Genomic DNA, 14859 nt, shown 5'->3' with positions numbered 1-14859 from the left:
TCCACACAGCAGCTAAACAAATGTGTTTGTATTAACACTTCAACATTACATGCTCACATTATTTCAAGAGAAAAAGTGATGGAGCATGCTGTACATGCAGAACAGTACTGATGAATTAAAACAGCGGTTCGATATTGGGATCTCCAACGTCGTTACCGACATTGTACCTACGAAGCACGTTCTGGTAAATACTCTCCATCCCACTTGGTATCAAAAATGGTTCAAATGGCTCTGAGCACTATGGGACATAACGTCTGAGGTCATCAGTCCCCTAGACGTAGAACTACTTAAACCTAACTAACCTAAGGACATTACACACATCTATGCCCGAGGCAGGATTCGAACCTGCGACCGTAGCAGCAGCTTGGATCCAGACTGAAGCGACTCGAACCGCTCGGTCACAGCGGCCGGCCACCTGCTATCCCCTCAGTTTCTAGTGCAGCGGCCAGAACTCGTTTCATTTGATCATCTTCTGCCTCCACAGCAGACTCATAAATTAAACCTTGCACATGACCTCAGAAGAAGTTGTCCATAGTAGTTACATCCAGCGACCGCAGCGGCCACACGGTTGGACCAACTCGGCCTATCTATATTTCACCATTTTCTGTTGAGAAGTCTCCGAACAGCACGTAAGAAGTAAAGAGGCGCATCATCATGCTGGAATCATACTTCCTGCTGGACATTCAGTGGCTCAGCTTCCAAGAAAGGGCCCAATACGTTTTGGAGAAGGATGAGATATGCAGGACCAGCTGGCTTGAATGGAAGGAGGTATGGCCCAATCACATGACCGTCCAGAATACCTGCCCCCACGTTAATATTAACCCGGTGCTGAAATCATTGAACTTGCATGGCTCGATGGTTTTCGTCTGCCTAGACACGTCTGTGTCACGATTTCAGAACATAGTCCCTGATGAAATTACATACGCCTGTGGACAGAATTGGACGTGGAAACAGGGGTGGGTGTCTATGCATCGGTGTAGGAACCACGTGGAGTAGACAACAAGTTCTGGTAAATCGGCTGGAGACAATCGTGTCCCCTTTGTAAGTGGTACGGACGTAATTTTTACTCACGCAGTACGTCCCTAGTGATACTGTGACTAACCCCCATTGCACGCGCAATTTTTCGAGTACTCGTTGACGGGTCTTCTTCAAATTCGAGCATGCAGCATTGCTGTGGAGCACCAATTCCTGCCTCTTCGCAGTGGAGGCACCTGTTTCACGGAGCCGCTGCGTCACTTGGGAAAAGAGCTTGCTTGATTTACATCTACATCTACATGGATACTCTGCAAATCACATTTAACTGCCTGGCAGTGGGTTCATCGAACCGCCTTCACTATTCTCTACTATTCCAAACTCGTGTAGCGAGCGGAAGGAATGAACACCTATATCTTTCCACACGAGCTCTGATTTCCCTTATTTTATCTTGGTGATCGTTCCTCCCAATGTAAGTCGGTGTCAACAAAATATATTCGCATTTGAAGGAGAAAGTTGGTGATTGGAATTTCTTGCGAAGATTCCGTCGCAACGAAAAACGCCATTCTTTAAATGATGTCCAGCCAAAATCCTGTATCATTTCTGTAACAGTCTCTCCCATATTTGGGGATAATACGAAACGTGTTGCCTTTCTTTGACGAGCGTAGTGTAGGCAGTCTCTTTAGTAGATCTGTTGCACTTTCTAAGTGTCCTGCCAATAAAACGCAGTCTTTGGTTAGCCTTCCCCACAACATTTTCTATGTGTTCCTTAAAATTCAAGTTGTTCGTAACTGTATTACCTAGGTATTTAGTTGAATTTACGGCTTTTGTGCGACGTTACGGAAAACGTTTGTACAGTTGACTAGCAGCTCTTCCGTTACCTCGAGCATCGCCATACACAAAGAGCGTGGCTCTGTATCCCGAAAACGTGTACTGAACCGTGTTTACTGTGTCTGAAACGCAACGGCACTGAATAGGTCTGGCAGCAATGCAGATGTTAGGTGACATCAAGTAACTAAAGTAGCACACGTCATTATTTCTACCACATTGCATACCTGGTCAAGCTACTCTGAGACTTCCCTCATTCGCTCAGCAGAAGTAGACGTGTTACACATCTGAACTGAAACCGTCGTAGAACGGAAACAGTATCTTTCTGAACATGGGTTCTGTCCAAAATATTATGTATTCCCTCTCCCCTAAGTCCTAGAATTTTTTCATGGCAATATCCGAACACTCTGAAGAAAATTTCAGAATATTCAAACATTAGATATACCGGGTGAGTCATTTAAAACTTTTTGTCGGAATACTTGCCAAATACACATCGGATTATTCAAAATTGGTAATAAACGTTGTTCACCTCTAAGAGGGTCATCCATTAACGTAACGCTAGACCCTTCTGCACAACTCCCGGGGGCGGGAGTGTGGATGACTTTGAAAGCTTAAATAGGAACCCCTATTTTTTTATTGCAGATTTGGATTTTCCGTGAAAAAAAAATGTAACTTTTATGTGAAACATTTCTATCCATTCATGACTGATGGCACTGCAAACGGCTCACAAGAAAATGGGGTGACGGTTGTTGCAAAGTGGTAATATCTTACGAAAATACATATCCGATTAGGAAAATTTGGGAAAATGCTAACACGTGATATCCTCTACCCTCCCACAATGCATTCTTGGACTACATTTAGCGTTACCCAGGAACAACGACATGGACATAGTAGTAATGTATTCCCTTCGGTGTGCTTGATTTTGGTGAGTCCCCTTGCCTCTCACTATCTCGAGGTGCTCGATTACTATGAGCCCCCTTGCCTGTCACTATCTCAGGGTACTCGATTTTGATGAGTCCCCTTGCTTCTCTCTAGTGCTTGATTACCGTGAGTCCCCTTGCTTCTCACAAGAGTTTCAGTGCAGCAAATGTTCGTAATGTTGTCCGTTGTTTCTAATACTCATTGCAACTCTGTGTCTGTTCGACACTTCGACATATATTAGTGTCTCTGTGCTATTGTTTGTAGATTCACTGCGAATTCGCTGCTGCAAATCTGCGCAGGTTGTTGGTTCATTCATGTAAACTTGCTTAACCATCCCCACAGTAAGAAATCGACAAAAGTCAAATCAGGTGAACGTGCGGGCCACGAATAATGCGCTGGGCATCCATCGTGTTGAAACCACATCTCCAGTCTTGCTTGAAGTGGAACGTCGGTTGTGATTAAATAGTTGCCACTATGGATGACATCGTCTTCAAACGAAAGCAGCCGCCAAGAGCAATCTTTGTTGTGTATGCATTTCAAACCGCTGGCAACGGGTTGTACACAACGCTGGTGACTACTCTGAAGGACAGTAACAGGTGCAAACATGTAACTCTTTTGTATCGGTTGCCACTATTTAAGATGCAACCCCCATATTTTGAATAGGAACCCATGTCCCGTTTTCAGTTCAAACAAGACTGGATATGTGGTTTCAACACGATTCAGTACTGTTCTGCATGTAGAGTATGCTGGATTACTTTTTATTTTGAAATAATGTAAACATTTAAATGTTAAAGTGTTAATACACACACATGTGTTTAGCTGCTAAGTGGATGTTACGTTATTTGCTTTCGAAAATTGCTCTAATCACTTTACTTCGTCACGCCCAGTTCACTTTCTCAAGCAGTGGGTGAGTTAAACATCTGAACTGAAGTGGAACGTCGTCCATTAGTATTGGTAAAACATTATCCATAATGCCACTGTACATTTGACCAGTCCGATTACCTTCTATGATGTATGGGCCAATTAGGCTACCTGCATACCTAAAATATCGAACCAAACGTTGACACTCCATGGGCGTTGCTGTTCAATTGCCTTACCTAATGGGGATCCTCTACTGACAAATAATGCATATTAAGTCCATTCACTTGAACACGATTCGTAAAATTTGATTCACCACAGGAAATTATCTGTGAAATGAAATTATCATTCACCATCATAGTTCCTGTATTCAGTTGCGATTGCGAAAATCGTCACCATGCAGTTCTTGATGCAGTAATGAATTAAATGGATGCCATTTGCACAACGCAGTATGCGTAGAGCTCTTCTTTGCGAAATTCCTGAATCTCGCGCGGTTTGCCGAGCACTAATGTGAGGATTTGCAGCAACCGCAGTTAAGCATTCATTGTGTTATTTTTGTTTGTCACAGACCGCGGTCGGACTCTTTCTCCAGGTTTAACATTTCCCGCTTCAGTAAACAGACGAACAACACTACGAAACATCGTTGCAGACGTAACATTCCAGATGGAAACAGAGTAGCACACCTTTGACGAATTTCCTCAACATTTCTGTGAGCCTTAAAGTACGCGGCGAAATGTATACAGCTCCAATCATTGAAGTAACATGCACAGTCTGAACACCGACTGAGCCCGTGGTCACGGTCCGTGCTTCATTCGATTGTGGGAGGTATCACGTGATAACATTATCAAAAATATCAAAAAAGTACTTCAATTGTCTTAATCGGAAGTGTATTTTGTTGAGATAGTACCGTTTTGCCACAATTGTCACCTCATTTCCATGTTTGCAGATTATAGCGCCATTTATCACGAAACCAAAGAAATGTTTCATATTTTTTCAAGGAGAATCCAAATCCGTAATAAAAAAAAGGGGGTTCCTATGTAGGATTTCCGGGCAACGGCCTTGCCGCAGTGGATACACCGGTTCCCGTGAGATCACCGAAGTTAAGCGCTTTTGGGCATGGTCGGCACTTGGATGGGTGACCATCCAGGCCGCCATGCGCTTTTACCATATCTCTGGGTGCACCCAGCATCGTGATGCCAATTGAGGAGCTACTCGACCGAATAGTAGCGGCTTCGGTCAAGAATACCATCATAACGACCGGGTGTGCTGACCCCACGCTCCTCCTATCCGCATTCTCCTCTGAGGGTGGCACGGCGGTCGGATGGTCCCGGTGGGCCACTCGTAGCCTGAAGACGGAGTGCTTTATTTAGGATTTCCAAGTCACTCTACCTCCTGCCCCCGTGAGTTGTGCAGGGGGTTCGAGCGTTATGTTAATGGATGTCCCTCTTCGAGGTGAACAACGTTTATTACGACTCTTATTTAATCCAATGTCTATTTCGCCAAACATTACGACAAACACTTTTAAATGCATCCCCTGTATAGGGAACCGCCCCGAGATGATAAATACTAACTAGCAAATATTTGGTGGTTGCTGGATTTCAACTGGCGGCAGGTAGCATGCTGATTGACGACTCTAACCGCTACTCCGTAGTGGTTACATCTCTGAGCTATAGTAACACCTACGAAGTCTGGCTGAGTGTAGCACAGAGACCTACATTTACATCGCAGTTTGCGCTTGCCGATTCACAGTGAAGTAGCTGCGGTGTCTGCGGGACCTGTGGCGTGTCGCAGTGCGCACCGGAAGCGGGCCGTGTGCGAGCTGGGCAGGGAAGGATTTAACCCACATGGGTAGAGTTGTGCTGACGCAGGCCGTTGGCAGCGCCACACCACCGCCGGCGGCAGTCCGTAAACCGGAGAACAGCTCGTCACGGGCGCGCCGTAAAACGTGCGAGGCGTCAGCAGCAGGAAGAGGGGCGGGATATGTGGGCGGTAGAGGGGGTGGGGGGGGTGGGGAGGGGATGGCACAGCCTCCTCTGGAGACGAGGGCCGCAGCGCCGGCCTGGGACCTCTCCCGATAAAAACCAAGCGGATCAGGGCGGCTGGCGTGCCAGGCAGCTCAAGAAACAGCCAGACAAGGGCGCGTGTGGGTGGCGCGTGAGCCCCCCCGCCCTGTGGAGCAAGTACTCGCTTCAGGCTTTATCGATTCTTAGCCTCACACCCAAAAATCACGCAATGTCCTAGAAGCACAATACCGGAGAGATCTCCTAACACGAAAGGTTGAATTTCATGTTCTACACCTACATCTACATCCATACTCCGTAAGCCACCTGACGGTGTGTGGCGGAGGGTACTTTGAGTACCTCTACCGGTTCTCCCTTCTATCCCAGTATGGTATTGTTCGTGGAAAGAAATATTGTCGGTATGCCTCTGTGTGGGCTCTAATCTCTCTGATTTTATCCTCATGGTCTCTTCGCGAGATATACGTAGGAGGGAGCAATATACTGCTTGACTCCTCGGTGTAGGTATGTTCTCGAAACCTCAACAAAAGCCCGTACCGAGCTTCTGAGCGTCTCTCCTGCAGAGTCTTCCACTGGAGTTTATCTATCATCTCCGTAACGCTTTCGCGATTACTAAATGACCCTGTAACGAAGCGCGCTGCTCTCTGTTGGATCTTCTCTAACCCTTCTATCAACCCTATCTGGTACTGATCCCACACCGCTGAGTAGTATTCAAGCAGTGGGCGAACAAGCGTAATGTAACCTACTTCCTTTGTTTTCGGATTGCATCTGCTTAGGATTCTTCCAATGAATCTCAGTCTGGCATCTGCTTTACCAAAGATCAACTTTATATGATCATTCCATTGTAAATCACTCCTAATGCGTACTCACAGATAATTTATGGAATTAACTGCTTCCAGTTTCTGACCTGCTGTATTGTAGCTAAATGATGAAGGATCTTTCTTTCCATGTATTCGCAGCACATTACACTTGTCTAAATTGAGATTCGATTTCAATTCCCTGTACCATGCGTCAATCAGTTGCAGATCCTCCTGCATTTCAGTACAATTTTCCATTGTTACAACCTCTCGATATACTACAGCATCATCCGCAAAAAGCCTCAGTGAACGTCCAATGTTATCCACAAGGTCATTTACGTGTATTGTGAATAGCAGTTATGTTCCATGTGGCACTCCTTGACAAGTGAAGTGTCTAGCAGTGAGCAGAAGTAACAGATCATATGTGTTTCCTACGTCGTGACCCCACCCTGAATTAATAATTTAGACTACAGCGGAGTGTACGCTTTTTTGAAAGTTCCTCGCCGATACCAGTGAGCGAGTGCAACAAGAGCGTGCCTGTTGATTCAGTTATACACTGAGCTGACGAAATTCATGTAACAGCGATATACACCTGTACAGATGTCGGTAGTATGGCGTACGCAAGGTATAATACGCCACTGCATTTGCGGAGCTCTCATTTGTTCTCAGATGGTTCATGTGAAAAAGTTTCCTGCGTGATTATGGTCGCACGAAGGTATTAGCGGACTTAGAGTTCAGAATGGTAGCTGGAGCTAGACACGTGGGGCATTCAATTTCGGAAATCGTTAGGGAATTCGCTATTACGAGATCCTCAGTGTTAAGAATGGGCCGAGGACACGACATCTCATGCATTACCTCTCAGCACGGCCAACGCAATGGCCGACGGCCTTCACTTAACGACCGAGAGCCGCGGCGTCCTTGTAGAATTGTCAGTGCTAACATACATAAAACACTGCGGGAAATAACTGCAGAAATCAATACGGAGCATACGACGAACGTATCGGTAAGGTCACTGCGGCGAAATTTGATGTTAATGGACAATAGAAGCAAACAGACGATGCGAGTGGCTTTGTTAGTAGCACGACATCGCCTGCAGCGCGTCTCCTCGACTCGTGACCATACCGATTGGACACCAGAAGACTGCAAAACTGTGTCCTGGGAAGATGAGTCCAGATTCCCGTTGGTAATGGCTAATGGTAGCGTTCGAGTGTGGCGCAGACTCCTCGATGCCATGGACCCAAGTTTCAAGAAGGCACTGTGTAATCTGGTGGTCCTCTGGCCCTACTACAACGTTTATTGACTGACGATGGTTACATTCGCCTACCGGCAGAGCATTTACGGCCTCTCATGGACAACGATGTAATTTTTATAAACGACAATGGGCCATGTCACTTGGCCACAACTGCTCGTAATAAATTTGAAGAACATTCTGGATAATTCGATTAAGTGGTTTGGTCACCCAGATCGCCAAACAAGAATACCATCGAACATTCATGGTACATAATCGAGACGCCATATAGTGTACAAAATCCTGCAGCGGCGACACTTTCGCAATTATGGACGGCTATATAGGCAGCTGCTGAGAATTTTTCCGGGTTGTATGGCCGTGGTCCATGGAACTCTTCAATCCCTGACGTTTCACCCAAGGCTACGTTGGATATCTTCGGAGGTGCTCCTGGTTATGCTGAGTTTTGCCGACTGTCGGCAGTGGAATCGCGGTGCCTCAAGGGACTGCTACAGTGTGCCTTATCGAAATGTTACATGACAAATGACCTCAACGATTTACTAGACCGATCAGCACACCTATGGGCAGCAAGTTTTTAAAGATCGTAGTATCTACTGCCAAAAAGAGCATACCCAGAGGATGCCGGAAAGAATACGTTTCTGGCTGGAATGAAGAGATCAACCGCTGTTTAACCAGTTTAAGGAAAGTGGAGACCAAGAAACAGCTACGAACCTTATGAATTCCTTGAATGAACAGAGGAGAGAAAAATGACATAGAGAAACAAAGGACCTCGATATCACAGACTCCAGTAGAAAAGCATGGACGCTGATTCACAAACTTGGAGAAGACCCTTCCCACAACAAAGATATCTCGATGGTCTCATGCGACTCAATCACTTAGTGAGATTTTCCAAGGTCCCAACAGATAAAGCAAATCTTTGGCAAGTAAAAAGAGAGCTTACGGAAGTCAAGAAATCTCTGCAACATAACCCGGAATTCTTTTCTCCATTTACAATCACTGAACTGGAGACAGCCCTTAAGCATTCGAAATGTAGAAAAGTTACAGATACAGATGGGCTTTACCCTGAATTTTTGGTGCACAGTGTACCGGTAACGCCAAATTGACTAGTTTGCCTCTTTAACGAAATTATTCGTACAGCGACATTACCACAAAAAATTTAAAAGAGCAAAAATTTTCGCTATCAATAAGCCAGGGAAAGAAGTAACAGCTGCAGAACACTTCCGCCCAATATCTCTACTTTGCTGTGCTTACAAGCTATTGGGAAGAATGATCTAAACCGAATCGAAGATCAAATTAATGCTATGATACCACCTGAACAAGTTGTTGTGAACAAATCGTCTCCCTGACTACTCACATAGAATCTGCATACCAAAATATACTTAAAACTGGAGTAGTGTTCATTGACCTGTCAGCAGCTTATGACACAGTGTGGCGCGAGGGCCTATTATTGAAAATTTTGAGAGCAGTACCTTGCAAAACTCTAGGAAACCTCTTAAGTAACACGTTAGGCAATAGGCGGTTTAAAGTACATCAAGGAGAAGAGAAAAGCAGATGGCATGCACTCAGTAACGGATTACCTCATGGCTCTGTTCTTGCTCCAGTGTTATTCAACCTCTACACAACTGACTTGCCGAATTTTACCTGCCAAAAATTTCAATATGCACATGACCTGGCAATTTCATATCAGAGTGAAAACCTTTCTGAACGTGAAGAACACCTGACGAACAGCCTGACTAAACTTTATGAGTGTTTTGAGACAGGGCTACTGAGACCAAATGTTTCTAAAACAGAGGTAAGCCTGTTCCACCTCTCTAATCACCTTTTATGAGCAAAGATCACTCCACAGTTCGGCCCTCTAGGCACAGTCAGATACAACGGAAGCCCAAAATACCTGAGAGTCACTCTGGACAGAACTTTAACATACAAAAAAATCTTTCCAACTTGGCCAAGAAGATACAAACATGAGTGAACCATGTGAGAAAGCTGCAGGCAGTACATGGGGAGCAACCCCATCAGTCCTCCGAGGAGCATCCCTTGCACTGGTATACTCTGCAGCAGAATACTGTGCACCACTCTGGCTCCGAAGCGCCCACGTAGTGAAAGTAGACGTCCAACTGAACTCAGCTTTTTTTTTCGGTCATCAGTCTACTGACTGGTTTGATGCGGCCCGCCAGGAATTCCTTTCCTGTGCTAACCTCTTCATTTCAGAGTAGCACTTGCTTGCTTGACGTATTCCAATCTCCGACTTCCTCTACAGTTTTGGCCCTCTACAGCTCGCTCTAATACCATGGAAGTCATTCCCTCATGTCTTAGCAGATGTCCTATCATCCTGTCCCTTCTCATTATCAGTGTTTTCCACATATTCCTTTCCTCTCCGATCCTGCATAGAACCTCCTCATTCCTTACCTTATCAGTCCACCTAATTTTCAACATTAGTCTATAGCACCACATCTCAAATGCTTCGATTCTCTTCTGTTCCGGTTTTCCCACAGTCCATGTTTCACTACCATACAATGCTATATTCCAGACGTACATCCTCAGAAACTTCTTCCTCAAATTAAGGCCGGTATTTGACATTAGTAGACTTCTCTTGGCCAGAAATGCCTTCTTTGCCATAGCGAGTCTGCTTTTGATGTCCTCCTTGCTCCGTCCGTCATTGGTTATTTTACTGCCTAGGTAGCAGAATTCCTTAACTTCATTGACTTCGTGACCATCAATCCTGATGTTAAGTTTCTCGCTGTTCTCATTTCTACTACTTCTCATTACCTTCGTCTTTTTCCGATTTACTCTCAATCCATACTGTGTACTCATTAGACTGTTCAGCAGATCATTTAATTCTTCTTCACTTTCACTCAGGATAGCAATGTCATCAGCGAATCGTATCATTGATATCCTTTCACCTTGTATTTTAATTCCACCCCTGAAACTTCCTTTTATTTCCATCATTGCTTCCTCGATGTACAGATTGAAGAGTAGGGGCGAAAGGCTACAGCCTTGTCTTACACCTTTCCTAGTACGAGCACTTCGTTCTTGATCGTCCACTCTTTATTATTCCCTCTTGGTTGTTGTACATATTGTATATGACCCGTCTCTCCCTATAGCTTACCCCTACTTTTTTCAGAATCTCGAACAGCTTGCATCATTTTATATTGTCGAACGCTTTTTCCAGGTCGACAAATCCTATGAAAGTGTCTTGGTTTTTCTTTAGCCTTGCTTCCATTATTAGCCGTAACGTCAGAATTGCCTCTCTCGTCCCTTTACTTTTCCTAACGCATTCTCAATTTTCTTTTCCATTCTTCTGTATATTATTCTTGTAAGCAGCTTCGATGCATGAGCTATTAAGCTGATTGTGCAATAATTCTCGCACTTGTCAGCTCTTCCCGTCTTCGGAATTGTGTGGGTGATGCTTTTCAGAAAGTCAGATGGCATGTCGCCAGACTCATATATTCTACACACCAACGTGAATAGTCGTTTTGTTGCCACTTCCCCCAATGATTTTAGAAATTCTGATGGAATGTTATGTATCCCTTCTGCCTTATTTGACCGTAAGTCCTCCAAAGCTCTTTTAAATTCCAATACTGGATCCCCTATCTCTTCTAAATCGACTCCTGTTTCTTCTTCTATCACATCAGACAAATCTTCACCCTCATAGAGGCTTTCAATGTATTCTTACCTCCTATCTGCTCTCTCCTCTGCATTTAACAGTGGAATTCCCGTTGCACTCTTAATGTTACCACCGTTGCTTTTAATGTCACCAAAGGTTGTTTTGACTTTCCTGTATGCTGAGTCTGTCCTTCCGACAATCATATCTTTTTCGATGTCTTCACATTTTTCCTGCAGCCATTTCGTCTTAGCTTCCCTGCACTTCCTATTTATTTCATTCCTCAGCGACTTGTATTTCTATATTCCTGATTTTCCCGGAACATGGTTGTACTTCCTCCCTTCATCAATCAAATGAAGTATTTCTTCTGTTACCCATGGTTTCTTCGCAGCTACCTTCTTTGTACCTATGTTTTCCTTCCCAACTTCTGTGATGGCCCTTTTTTAGAGATGTCCATTCCTCTTCAACTTTACTGCCTACTGCGCTATTCCTTATTGCTGTATCTATAGCGTTAGAGAACTTCAAACGTATCTCGTCATTCCTTAGTACTTCCGTATCCCACTTTTGCGTATTGATTCTTCCTGACTAATGTCTTGAACTTCAGCCTACTCTTCATCACTACTATATTGTGATCTGGGTCTATATCTGCTCCTGGGTACGCCTTACAATCCAGTATCTGATTTCGGAATCTCTGTCTGACCATGATGTAATCAAATTGAAATATTCCCGTATCTCCCGGCCTTTTCCATGTACACCTCCTCCTCTTGTGATTCATGAACAGGGTATTCGCTTAGCTGAAACTTTTTACAGAACTCAATTAGTCTTTCTCCTCTTTCATTCCTTGTCCCAAGCTCATATTCTCCTGTAACCTTTTCTTCTACTCCTTCCCCTACAACTGCATTCCAGTCGCCCATGACTATTAGACTTTCGTCCCCCTTTACATACTGCATTACCCTTTCAATATCCTCATACACTTTCTCTATCTGTTCATCTTCAGCTTGCGACGTCGGCATGTACACCTGAACTATCGTTGTCGGTGTTGGTCTGCTGTCGATTCTGATTAGAACAACCCAGTCACTGAACTGTTCACAGTAACACACCCTCTGCCCTACCTTCCTATTCATAACGAATCCTACACCTGTTATACCATTTTCTGCTACTGTTGATATTACCCGATACTCATCTGACCAGAAATCCTTGTCTTCCTTCCACTTCACTTCACTGACCCCTACTATATCTAGATTGAGCCTTTGCATTTCCCTTTTCAGATTTTCTAGTTTCCCTACCACGTTCAAGCTTCTGACATTCCAAGCCCCGACTCGTAGAACGTTATCCTTTCGTTGATTATTCAATCATTTTCTCATGCTAGCTCAGTTATGAGGGTAATTAGTGGTACAGTCCGGTCTACAGCTACTTGCTGGATACCAGTACTATCAAACATCTGTCCACCAGATCTCCGTCGAAGGGCTGCTCTATACAACCTCTGTCACAAGTTTCTGAAAACAACTCGATCCCTCTTCATGACGATTTGCTATCACTGCCCAGGAAACGCCTCCAATCTAGAACACCAGCATATGAGATGGGAGTCCAAATGCTAGGATACGACCAGGACGCAAAGTGGAAAAGTGAGTGGCAAGCTACAAGAACCCGAAACCACGAACTTGTAGACAGTCCAACAAATCCAGTTCCAGGCTTCCACCAACCAAGGGAGGTGTGGGTGCAGTTAAACAGATATCGGACTTAAGAGTGTAGGTGCAAATACAACATGCACAAGTGGGGCTTTTCAAGTGACAGTGTGTGTGACTGTGGTGACATCCAAACAATGAGCCACATTGTGAATGACTGTCCAATCAGACGCTTCCCTAGTAGCATTGAGAAGCTTCATCAAGCATCCCACGAGGCACTCCGCTGGATCGAGTCCATCAACATCCGAGTGTAGTCTGAGCCGTTTCAAAACTTGTATACTACATATAATTTCACATGTTCATTTTTATATATATTTCTTTGTTTTGCTAAATGTGTATTACTGTAATTGATGCATACGATAATAATAAAAAGCACACCTATCAAATTTTTCACAGATGTTAATGCTGACTGCAGGAAATAATAGTTATCTGACGATCATAAGGAAATGTAGAATATCTTTGACTACTTTCCGTGCAAGTAGTCGTGAGATTTCCTGATATCCCAGTAGCGCACCTATAAGAGAGAAAAGTAAAACGCAGATTGTCAAGCAGTTCTGCTGACACAACATTAAATTGCATTGATCCATGTGGCACGCCTTGACAAATATGCAGGTTATTAAAGTCTCTAGCCGTGAACCTAAGAAATGATACACGTATCAGCTTTCCGTGTATTATACATACATAAAAAAAAGTTTTGCATCACTTCGGTTCCGAGAGTTCCAGATTATGTAGAGAAAATTGGAATAGAGGCCAACATAAACATCATTTCCGCTCTTTTTATTGCTCATGAAAATCACACATTGCATCTTGTACGACCATACAGCGAGATCTTCAGAGGTGGTCGTCCAGATTGTTGTACACACCGGAACCTCTAATACCCAGTAACACGTCCTCTTACATTGATGCATGCCTGTATTCGTCGTGGCACACTATCCGCAAGTTCGTCAAGGCTCTATTGGTCCAGATTGTCCCACTCCTCAACGGCGTTCGGGGTAGATCCCTCAGGGTCATGTCATCCATAGGAAGTCCACGATGGGGCCTCGAATTTTCGTCCATGAAGACGAATGCGTCGCCATATGCTGCCAATATGGTTGTACTATCGAGTGGAGGATGGTATTCAAATATCGTACAGCCGTTAAGGCGCCTTTCGTGACCACCAGCAGTGCACGTTGGCCCCACATAATGCCACCCCAAAACAGCAGGGTCCCTCCACCTTGCTGAACTCGCGGGACAGTGCGTCTAAGACGTCCAGCCTGACCGGGTTGGCTCCAAACACGTCTCCGACGATTGTCTGGTTGAAGGCGTATGCGACACTCATCGGTGAAGGGAATGTGATGCCAATCATGAGCAGTCCATTTAGCATGTTGTTGGGTCCATCTGTACTGTGCTTCATGGTGTTGTGGTCGCGAAGATGGACCTCGCTATGGACGTTGGGAGTGACGTTTCGCATTATGCAGCCTATTGCGCACAGTTTGAGTCGTAACACGGCGTCCTGTGGCTGCACGCAAAGCATTATTCAACATCGTGAGATTGTTGTCAGGGTTCCTCCGAGCCATAATCCGTAGGTAGCAGTCGTCCACTGCAGTAGTAACCCTTGGGCGGACTGAGCGAGGCATGTCATCGACAGTTCCTGTCTCTTTGTATCTCCTTCCTTTCCGAACAACATCGCTTTGGTTCACTCCGTGACGCCTGGACACTTCCCTCGCTGAGAGCCCTTCCTGGCACAAAATAACAATGCGGACGCGATCGAAACGCGATATTGACCATCTAGGCATGGTTGAACTGCAGACAACACGAGCCGTGTACCTCCTTCCTGGTGGAATGACTGGAACTGATCGGCTGTCAGATCCCCTCCGTCTAATAGACGCTGCTCATGAATGGTTGTTTACAGATTTGGACGGGTTTAGGAAATCTCTGATCAAAGGAATTCTGT

This window comes from Schistocerca americana, chromosome 3, assembly GCF_021461395.2.
Source record: "Schistocerca americana isolate TAMUIC-IGC-003095 chromosome 3, iqSchAmer2.1, whole genome shotgun sequence".
In the NCBI taxonomy this organism is placed as follows: domain Eukaryota; kingdom Metazoa; phylum Arthropoda; class Insecta; order Orthoptera; family Acrididae; genus Schistocerca; species Schistocerca americana.
This window is presented reverse-complemented; position numbering follows the sequence as displayed.